Here is an 11,371-nt window from a genome sequence, read left to right as displayed (position 1 = left end):
TATTTCTAAATCCACAGCTGTCAGAAAGTGAAAAGAACCTGTTCTTTGAGCCCAAGTTGTATTCTGAGACCCACCCTATCATACTAAACCCTTTCTTCTGACACAGCATCCATTACAAAAGGTGCCTGAGCCATAGGAGCCCAGCCATAAAATAAAAGCCTTGTATTTGTTCCCGTCTCCATTCCATACACTCTCACTCCCAGAATGTCCTGAGACTTGATTTTCTTAAGGATAACTTTTCAAGCTTTCCTCTTCATAGAAAGGATTATGAAACTCATTGGCTCCTAGTGGAAGCTAAGAAGGGACCCAGCATTGACACCTATTCCTCCAAGTGTGGCACCACCAGTGCTGAGCAGAGGGGAAGGATTACTGCCCCTGCCCACAGCAGCATTCCTGCATCCTAGCTCAGGATAACAGTAGTCACCTTTGTGGCATGTACACATTGCTGGCTCATGATGAGCCTCATGTCCACCAGGACTCTGAGGTCATTTTATCCAGAGGTGCTTCCCAGCTGGGTGGCTCCAGTAGGTACAGCTGCTTCTTGTTACAGAATCACAGAAGGTTTTGAGTTGGAAGGGATCCACAGGATCATCGAGCCCAGCTCATAAGTGAATGGCCCATCCAGGTAGTAAACCCACAATTGGTGTTATCAGCACCATGCTCTCACCAGCTGAGCTAATCTTAATGGTCTGGTGCCTGGGGTTGTTCTTCCCCTGGTACAGGACTTTGCAATTCTCTTTTTTGAACTTCATGGGGTTCCTGTCATAAGAAACATCGAAATAAAATAGATTTCTTATAAACAAGAAACAATTTGGATACTGAAATATTATAGACAAAGGATGTATTTGTTGTATTTCTATCTTCCTAGAACCTATGTCTAAGTCATTCCTGATAGACATTTGTCTTGGTTTTAATAAGCTCCAGTAATGAAAACTTGGCAATTTCTCCCAGGAACATCTTAACCCTGAGAAGGTTTTTCCCGATGTCTACCCTGAAATTTTCCTAGCAGTTATCATTGATTTTCCTTCATTATGGTTTTTGAAAATCATCAGTTTTCCCTTTATTTAGTTAAAAAATCCCACTTTATTATATAATTCTGATTTTTGATCTTTGATTTTACTTGTAGTTACACTCTCCAATTTTTATGTATCCCTCTTAAATGTGGTAACCAGTTGCAAAACCATATTTATGGCCTCCCTCACTTGTGGTCTGCTGTGGTGTTACATTTTATTTAAATGGTATGCTCTGTCTCACCTCTCAAAAATGTACGGTTTATTCCAAATCTGATTCTGCACCCACTTTGAATGTCCCTGTAAAGCTGTGCCAGGGACACAAGATTCCCTCTTGGCCCTTTTCCTCCCTGGGTTCTCCCTTTCTCCCCCTCCCTTCCCCTTCCCCCTTCTCCCTCAGACACCATGCTGCTCCCAGAGGTGCCACCCCTAATAAACCCTCACCTAATCAGCACCCTCAGAGGCTGTGTGGAGTTTCTTTGGCTGCTTGCAAACACACAGCTTAGGGGGACCCCCGGGGATCCCCCCCAAATGGACAGCAACAGTCTGGGCTTTTGGTGATGATGGCTCCTACTGAAATCCCACATCCAACCCCTCACCTCAAAAAAAAACCCACAAAAAACCCTGAAATACCTTGACCTGAACTGCCTGCAAAAGACTCATTGTGCTTACCAGCTTCATTTTACTTTAAACCTAGCAATGCAAAAGACTAAGACTTGGGCTTTGATTTGGAGTAGAAAATTGCAAGTTTTCTTCCTATATCTGAAATAATATATCTCAGCTGTAGTGGTGCATCCCTCTTCCTGTCCAGGCTGCTCTGTGACCTTAGGAATTCTCATTAGGCCTCCGTCTTGATTAATGACTCTTGGGCACTTAAACTCCCCTTGAGCCGATCAGAAGCATTGTCTGTTCCCAGGAACTTCTGTTACCTTAGAAACTTTTGTTTTCTAATAGATAGCCTTGGAACATTTTCCTGTCTGAATCATAGCCCAAGTGGAACAATATTATAGTTACTGAGGAAAGTTCAGTAATTACAATCTTGGATAGTTTACAGCCAGGATGGAGATTGACAGATGATTCCAGCCAAACCTTTGGTCACCCTATAAAATGCCGTCCTGAGTGAGGCTGTTTGAGTTTCCTGGGCTGCAGCATCTTCCTCTGAGTGGGATGCTTCTCAGAGCTTGCCAGTCTCAAGCTCAAGATAATTGGAGGATCATTATTGAAAGCTGATGATGGATCCTGGACTAATAATACCCATCCCCAATTCGTTTTATTATTTGAGGTATTTCACCAAACTTGAGGAGATTTTTTAACAGGTACCTTTGTACACAATTGATGTAATTACCTTATAGCAAGTGTAGTGTGAATGTTGCCATCTCTGATTTGTAGTTAAGCTACTGCTGTGATTATTGTAAATCCTATTGTATTATTCAAAGATAAGTTAGTCAATTATTAAGGGTTGTTAAACCCTTTAGATATAGGCTGTTGACCAAGTCTGAGGTGAAGCTTACACTCAACCACAACTAGGCTCCATAAGGAGTTTAGAAAGTGAGGGGTCAACTCTGAGCCTTGTGTCTCAGTGGGAGGATCTCCCTTACCCCCTTGCCCTTTTGTCACCCTGATCTCCATGCAAATTGATCCTAATACAATTTTCCGTCGTGTACTTCATCCGTGTAATGAGTAATACAGTGAAACTTGCCACCAAGTTTTAAGTCATGCTTTTGCAAATTTATATTGCACATGAATTTGCTAATACCTTTGATAGTGACTCTTTAGGTGACCTAAACCACTCATTCACATCAACTAACTGTGATTTAACGCTGTGTCTATGTAATGCCATTTCTTTGTAGTCCATTTGCAGAGAACTTCGTGTGCACACTGCATAAAAGCAGGGGTGGGCATCCATTTTAAATCTGTCATTTTTACTACCTCTGTATTCAGCAGAAAGAAACACCAAGAGTTTGCACCTTGTGGCCTGCAGCAGCTATCCCCAGTGCCAGAGGGACTGATAACAGTGTGACCACTCCCACGAGAGACTTTCTGAATGTGTCATCTTTTTCAGAGCAGTGACAGAGTGTTGTCATCCAGTATTGTTCATTTTGTGTGCTGGGGGGTGTTTTGCCTGTTAAATAAACAGGTTCTTTCCACTTCTCTCTGAGGAATCCTTCCCAAACTGGTTGGGGGGAGTGGCCGTGTGGGTTTGCTCTCACAGGGGCCCCCTTTGGAGGCTTTCTCCCAAATTTGCCCTCAATCAGGACAGCACTGCACCTAATTTTCTCCCAGGCCACTTTCTTGTAGTCACTAAATCTCCTGGTTTTCTGAGTTTTTTGTGGTTTTTTTCAATTGCATTTTATTTGATCCTGTCTCCTTTCCAGAGTGTTTGTAAGGCTTTCTTTTCTGTTTCTCAAGATTTCGTTTCCCTGCCTGAAAGGAAATAACATCTTGTGATTTCAATAGGGATGAATTGGGCAAGCTTTAGTCCATGTCCCTGAACTTGATGGCATGCCATGCCTTTTGATGGCTTTCACTTTGGCAAAGATTTTTTTGCACTGCACCTCATTTTCTCTCAGACCAATTTCTTGTAGTCACTAATTTTCCCAATTTTCTGTTTTTTTTTTTTTTTTTTCAATTGCATTTGATTTGATCATACCTCCTTTCCAGAGTGTTTGTAAAGTCTTTATTTTCTGTTTCGCGAGATTTCGTTTCCCTTCCCAAAAGGAAAAGGAAAGGGAAACGAAATCTTGCGATTTGAATGGGGATCAATTGGGCAAGCTTTGTTGCATGTCCCTCCACCAGATGGCACGCCATGCCTTTTGATGGCTTTCACGTTGGTGGAGAGTTTTTAAAGCATCCATGCCATGTCCCACATATCTTCCCCTCAAAGTTGTGTCTTCCTCCTTGATTTTTTGCTCTGCTTTTGCAACACCTGTCAGGTTAGTTTTGGCATGTTTTGGTCCTTTGCACTGCACCTCATTTACTCTTTTGTCAGTGATCCTTCAGCTTTTGTGATCTGCTTCATGCCATTGCATGCTTATTCAGGAAGTAAGTTTGTGTTTTATTCCTGCTTTTTGTCAAGAACATCATAGGATAAAGAACCAGCCTCTTGGGGAGATAATTGCATTACTTGATGAAGACTTGCCATTTGCAGTCATATTCAATATGGAGGAGGTTATCCAGTTTTAAAATATTTTAATATTTTCCTTATTTTATCTTGGTACTGTATTGTAGCAGTTCCTTAAAAAAATGCCATGTGGTGCAACATTAAACGCCTTACAGAAGCACATCACACAGCTCCATTTCCTCTGGCAAACACATTTTAAATTAATCAAAAAAGGATTAACTTGGAAAGATCTATTTTTCTTTAAAGCCATGCTAGTTGACATTAATCAAATTACTCACTAACTCTTCATTTATTGAGTGCCATAGCAGCCTTTCCAATATTTTGTCAGGCTGAGGGCTGTAATTAGTCCAGTTGTTCCTTTAATCCCCTCTGAATATTGGCAGGACAACTCTCCTATTAAGCACTACTGCCTTTGCTGAATTGCTATTGACAGTCCTGCAGATGTTACTCATACCCACGTCAGCTTTTGCCAAGAGATGGCCCTGCTGGAGTCTTATTGTTTGTGTGTAAGAATTTCAGACTCATCACCTTTCCTTTTTCTTTCATTTTGTTGCTGTTTTTTGAAAAACATTTGGAACAATTTCTTTGTCAATAGGCAGAGGCCCTTAGCATGTTAATGATGAAATTCCCCGTGAGGTGCTGCAGATGAACTGTGAGAACAGTAGAGGAGACTGGGAAACCCTTTTGAAGCTAGGGTTGTATTTTAAGAAATGTACTTATTGCAAAAAAAAAAAAAAAAACCAGAATGGCATGGACTAGACAGAGAGACTAAGGACCAGAATCTTGTAGCTGAAGTGAAAGTAGTCCCTGTCTGCTATCATCTTATTGCAGGGGTTCCATACTGTTGTCTCCTTATTGCAAAACTTTCATACCTTCTTGGTGTTTCTCATGGGCAGTTCCTCAGAGCACTGACTCTTCACTTGCCACAAAACCACCAACTAATTCCCACCTCACCCAGCCACCCCACTCTTTTATAGCACTCTTCTTCTCATTGGTTACAGCTGTGGCCTGGTAAAGTCAGGTCTGTTCCTAATTTTGATAATTGGCCCAGCTGCAACTCCTTAGGGGTAAGATTACTTTCTACACTATCTTTATTTTCTTATATTCTATCCCACTACACCTGTCTACAATGTCCAGCGTATAACTTCAATCCAGTCTTTGACCCATGCTTTCAAATCTTTTAGTTCTGAATCTTCCAACAGAATTTCCTTTAAGGGAGCAGTCCCTCCTAACAAATGAGTGCTGTGTACTGTGGGGATTAGGACATACTGGGGAGCATCAGGGGAACCCAAGTCTGCCTCCCCTAGTATATCTGCTAGTAGCAGGAAAAAATCCTTTGCACCAGGCTGCACTAGGCATGTATGTAGTTTCAATATTTAATTCAACCCTGTTAAACTGCTAGCAGCAAAGTATACTTCTAAAAGAGTCTTTTTATCTCTCATCTATCTTTTACTCCTTTTTTGGTATCTTTTCTTCAGTTTTAGTGGCAGAACCTCCATGCAAAAGGTCAGGTTCCCCGTGGCGAAGAACACACAAAGCCGCCTAATCCAGCTAAGGCAGCTCCGGGGAATTGCAGGAGGGGCAGAAACAAAAGGACACAGCTCAGCACGCAACGTGCATAATCCCTGAGTTCAGGGCCACGGAGAGGCACTTGCCAACCCCAATGTGCCCCCACGGGCACAGAGACACATCATGTGGGGAGCAAAGACACATGATGGAGAAGGACATCCCTGAGGGAAGAGCTGTGCTGAAAGGAGAGTGGTACTAAAGACGTGCCTGCTGGGGTGGTGTGGATCGCTGTTCCTCTCGGCAGTGCCGAGCAGCAGCTCGGTGCATTAGTCCTGAGCAGTGCAGGTCACTCAGGCACATTGTTTGCTGTAGCCATTCAGGTTCCTGCTCAGTGAGGGCTTGGCCTATTTCCCTTTTCTTTCATGCAGTGCACAATCCATTTAGGGATTTATAGCGGCTTAGAGGCCCATGTACTCTGCCTTGTCTCTATCTGATTTTTATTCTGCGATAAGAAGGCTTGGGGTCACAGGTTCATTGGCACTTGCTCCTCCTTGTCATTCAACTTGCACAGAAATCTAATTATTCATTAGTGTTTATGATTTCTTGAGGTCCACCGATGTCCTCATTGCTGCTTGGAGAAGTTCCAGGGTTTGCCACAAAAAGCCCATGAACCTGCTCTGATGTGATAAGTAAGGGGTGCAAGAGACACCAGAGAGGAGCAGGGGCATGAAAACAAACGTGACAACCCTATTTGTGGTGGAAACCTTGGCCATAAAGTGGCCAAAAAGTGATATAAAGTGATGTGATTCCCATCCTGGTGCACACTTATGCCAGATCATATAATGATCTTTAACACTGAAAACTAAAATCTTCCTGTTTGGACATTTTCTCTGCCCTATTCTGACCAGTAGCTCCAAAACTCTGCTCTCCACCATCATAGCACCTCTAGCTACAGCCTGGAAAAGGATGGATTTGTCTCTTGTACCTGCAGAGGAAACACTTTCTTTCTCTTTCTATGTGGGCTTCTTTAGTTTTAACCATTGCAGTGTAAATACCTATCTTCCCACTTCTCTCATCCTCTCAGCTTCCTGGGGAGTTTGATTTTGAGTCACACAAAGAGCAGAGCTAAGGGAGATAGGAATGCTAGGAATAGCCATCAGCTCTGCTGACACCAGCATAGTGAAACTCAGTGGAAATGCCACTTATCCCTACATTGATCAAATTCTATTCCTCATCTGTACCAACATCCTCCTTGGATGGTCCTGTAACCCAACAAATGTGAGGGATCCAGCTGACATATTTCACCTTATACAAAGTGAGCATGGATCTCCTGTGAATGTCCCAAAGAATAGAAGTATTTTTTTTTTAAAGGACACAAGTAATGGATGCAGAAACCCCACTAACTTCATATTAAACCAGATTTTAAAAGTGTCTGACAACACCCATGATAGGAAGACACTAAAGAAGTAAAAAATTATTCTCTGACCATTGTGTCCTGTAGCACAGAGTATCACTTCTGAAAGAAACAGAGCTGCAGAGAGGAAATAACTTTCCAGAAGCCAAGCAGCACACGATCTGTTACACAGGAATTCTTGTGCTCCTCCAGCTCCCACAAACATAAATCACAACAGAGATACAGTGACACAGCTGTCCATGATTGTATCAAGAGCTCTTAAATGCAGCTCTTAAATGCATCTAAATGCTCTTTCATGTGTGTCTGCTATAGCTTGATTATAGCTCCAAGACTGTTTACGCTGAGTGTGCTGTGTGTTGTTGCACTTTGTAAAGCTTTGGGTAGTTAGTTAAATAAGAGAAGGCTGGGTGGTGATTTGTCCGGAGTTATTGTTGTGTCAGATGCTTTCACTGCAATGTGCCTTGCCCTGAAGGCACTGAAAGTATTCCTGTGTTCCTGTGGTGTCTGGTGGCATGTGTGACTGTTCTCCAGACTGGATTTCTGCTCCTGACAAGTTCAGTATCTCAGTAAACTGTTGTCTCAAAGGCAAAACAATATGTCTCAATTTATTCTTCTGACTTCTTCTGTTCTCATTTTGGAGATGGATAAGTTATAAATAGAACTGGATAAATAGTTTACTCTTCTGGAATCAAATGGAAAAGAGTGTACCTTTAACAAATTATAATAATTTGGTTGCGCCAAATTGAATGAAAAGTTTATTTTTGTGGCATTTCTTATCATGCTTTGTTAAGGAAAATCCAGGAAATCCAGGATGAAAGTCCTGAACAGTCTGGGAAACCCGCATTTCTATGCCTCAGTAACTCAGCAAAAGCCCCAGACCCTGTTGAACTCCTCTGAGGAACACAGTGATGAAAGTGATAAAATCCTGGAGCCAGGAAAGCATCACCAGCTGGCAGGAGCTGGGGGTGGCATTCCTGAGGGGAGATCAAGCTGCTCTAAGTGAGGGCAGTTTCTGGGGACTGCCCTCCAACACAGCTTCAAACCTTATTCATTTCTACTTACTCAAGAACTCTGATTTCCTTCACCATTCCTGCTCAGAATAATTTGTTTCATCTGTCTGAGATGTTTTTATATTTTTGTTGTGGATTATCAATTGTATTCAGCTCCTGCTCTAACCCAAATAAGCCTGGTGTCTGGTTCCAAGCACAAAAGCATTCCAGGAAAGATGGCTTCTGCTATAAAAAGGAAATAGCTGGCCTTTCCTACTGCAAAACTCAACCTTGCTCAGTTGACTTCATGGCTACAGTCCATCCCCACTTCTTGGTCTATTATTGGATCAGCTGTTGTCTGGCTTTGAGAGATTTGACACAATCATTTCACATTCAAATGGTTGTCTCTTATCCATAGAACTGGTGTTAAAGTTAGGAAAGTCAACAGTATTATGGTTTTTCCATTTTAAAATTTGCTCTGAGATCTGGTAAGCATCAAATGCAGGTGGAAAGTTAGTACTTATTTTATTACTAGTTGGGTATCTGGAAAACAGAGTGCACGCTAAATTTTATATTTGTGAACACTCATTTGATGGGTCAGCAAAAAAAATGCCAAGGGATTACCAAATCAAATAAAACTAAGTCATAAATCAAAATGCAAATATTTTGATGCCTATCTCTGGGATATTCCCACCAAATCTAACAGCTGATAAGATAAATAGTAAAGTCATTTGAGGAGACTGCAGTCAGCTCACAGCTAGCCCACAAAATGTCTAAACAGATGAACTTGTTAAAAATACTGTTCTCTGCAAAATGTTCATTCTTTTCGTATTTGCTATCCAGAGAGATTTACCTACTGAATGAAAACAGTGCTATGTCTTTAATCTCTAATAGAGAAAGCAGGCAAAACTAATTGTCCATCTGCTCAAGATCAATATTAAGCAAAACTGGAGGACAAACTTTTTGAAAGTTCTTTTGTTTGATTTTTTTCTGTTTTAGTTTTCATATACAAGGCACCTGGCCATCTCTCTTCTTGTTCCTGGATATTTGAATTTTTACATTTTTTCTAATTCTGATATGGAAACTTTCCATCATTTTTCCTCTAGGAAAACCAGAAAGAAATAGTGCTGGAGGTGACCTTGGGAAGTAATGTAGTCTAACCTTTGGTCCTAAGACAAGATCCACTACAGCTCTCTTAATCATTTCTAATGATGGCAATTGCAAACTCTTTCCATGTAATCTGCTGCAATGTTTCCCTGTCCCTATTGTTAGAAAATATTCCTGGTATCAAATCTAGTATCTAACCTCATTTTACCTCATTTCCCCCTTCTCAGTTACCTTTTTGTTCTGCATCTCATGGGCATTTGGAGCAGAGTATTTTTCTGTTTGAAGTGACTTTACACACCTGGAGGCACACACTGTGCCATTCCTACCCTCCCTCTGGGTTACCCCCCCAGGTGGTTTGCAGCTTCCTTGCAGGTCATTTACAAAATACATTTGTTATACTTTGCAGGCCAGGAGCACTCAGGGATAGCTGCTCTGAGGTGCAGCAAGATAAACTGAACTAAAGCTTGCAAACGTTTTGCATCAGTCCTACAGACATTTCAGCAAGACCATGCTTCTCTGTCTTGCTTGTGGAGTACCTTGTGAGGTGGTCTTGAAAGCTTCTCTAAATCTGCTGCTTCTCCCCCAGCTCTGAAGCCTGTTGTCCTCAGGGAAAGAGGTTTCTTCCACATGTTTATTCTTCAGGAGCCCACATCTATTCTTCATCCTGACATTTTCTTTAAGGAATTTAGAAGTTGTCTGATTATTTGTTCCAGATTTTTTTTTACGAATAGCTCATATTGGAACTTTTCTATGAACAACAACCCAAAAAGGGGAAATTAAACACTTTTTTTTTGGCCTTCTTGATATATTCCTTTGGCAATTTCATCTGTTAGTAAGAGAATAATTGTTTCTCTCCTCTCTTGTGTACCAAGGGACCTCCAGCTGTTTTAGAGCAGCGAAGTGAATTCATAGCTATCCATTGCTTGTCAATCCCCACTGCTTCTCTGCATAAGAAAGGGATTAGTACTTTTTAAACACATATAAATCAAAAATACATTTACATAGGTTATTGAGACTGAGAAGAGTATATCTAACATCCCCACCAGTGAAAATAACAGCTATTAAGATGCTTTTCATTCTCCTTGAGAAGGATAGTGAATCAGTGTAAATGGAATGCAGGTGATTTTCAAAGTTAAATGGGTACAACTTCTTTGAACAGTAGCATTGATCAATCATCACAACAAACTGCTGATGACTGATTGCCCATCTCTTGAAGCCTGCACGAATTTGTGTAGAAAATGTTTTATCCCCTGCCAATCATGAAATTGAATCTTTGTTGTTTGAATGCACTGTTAGTGCCTTTCAGAGTGTTGTTCCCATGGATCCCAAGGCAGTGTAAATGCTCACCAAAGTCAGTAAAGCCACAGCAGCTTAGGCCAGGTAGAGATCTGCTCCCCAGCGTTTGTAGAAAGAGACGGGTGACCTGACAAACTGCTCTGAAATAGAAATCCATAGCAGGTAACAGGCAGAGGAAGAAGAGCCCTGTCAGCAAAGGGGTAGGACAAGGCTGGAAGTGTCGGCAGGACACAGGTGAATTCTCCATGAAAAGCACAAGTAAGAACCAAAGCTGTGAAGCCTTGGGGAGGGGCACAGAGGAGAAGGAGAGTGAACATGGAGCTGGGGGTTGTGCAGGGAGGGTGTGAGCTCCAAACTGATGGGCAGTGGGGCTGGCTCGACTGTCCTGTTTCTGCCCACACCATTTTATTTCCTTTACCACAAATGAGGATCTTGCCAGCCACATGAGACCTGACACACCAGGCCCCCAAGTTCTCCTGCAGCTCTGGTGGGTGTTTGCTGCTCGATTTCAGCAGGATGGCTCCAACATCCCTGTGCAGAGGGCAGAGGCATCTCTCCCATTCTGTCCTTCCCTGTTCCTCTGAGCACTGGATGCTTTCCAGACATGGTGCTCAGCTGAGCACAAGTCGTGAAAGCACCGACCACTCTGGCCACAGCACCACTGGATGCTAAAGTAATGTAGAACACACAGGATCAAATGCTGCTCGGAGAGCTAAATAAAATTTTTTTTCTCTGAAAACTGATATATCTTTATTAATACTTTTCAATTTATTGCAATGCTTGTAACAAACATTACTGCTACACAGATAAGTTTTGTGATTAAAGAATTACCAATGACATCTAGCTGAACAAATGCACTACTTCACTTAACAAGGCAGAAATATATATGCATATGTGCCACAGGTATTTGAACAGGGTTCAATTT

General features: G+C 41.8%; 1 long non-coding RNA gene across 1 annotated transcript; it reads right to left on the bottom strand.

Moving 5' to 3' along the window:
• Positions 1-622: 622 nt before the first annotated feature.
• On the bottom strand, positions 623-10,543 carry LOC134416653 (uncharacterized). Its single transcript, XR_010027311.1, has 3 exons — positions 10,498-10,543; positions 9,687-9,824; positions 623-759 (listed from the first exon to the last, which is right to left on the bottom strand). It is a non-coding gene; the product is annotated as an uncharacterized LOC134416653 (long non-coding RNA).
• Between the last annotated feature and the right edge of the window lie 828 nt (positions 10,544-11,371).

This window comes from Melospiza melodia, chromosome 3, assembly GCF_035770615.1.
Source record: "Melospiza melodia melodia isolate bMelMel2 chromosome 3, bMelMel2.pri, whole genome shotgun sequence".
Classification (NCBI taxonomy): Eukaryota; Metazoa; Chordata; class Aves; order Passeriformes; family Passerellidae; genus Melospiza; species Melospiza melodia.
Note: the sequence above shows the minus strand (reverse complement) of the source record. Positions and strands in the feature narration are given on the sequence as shown.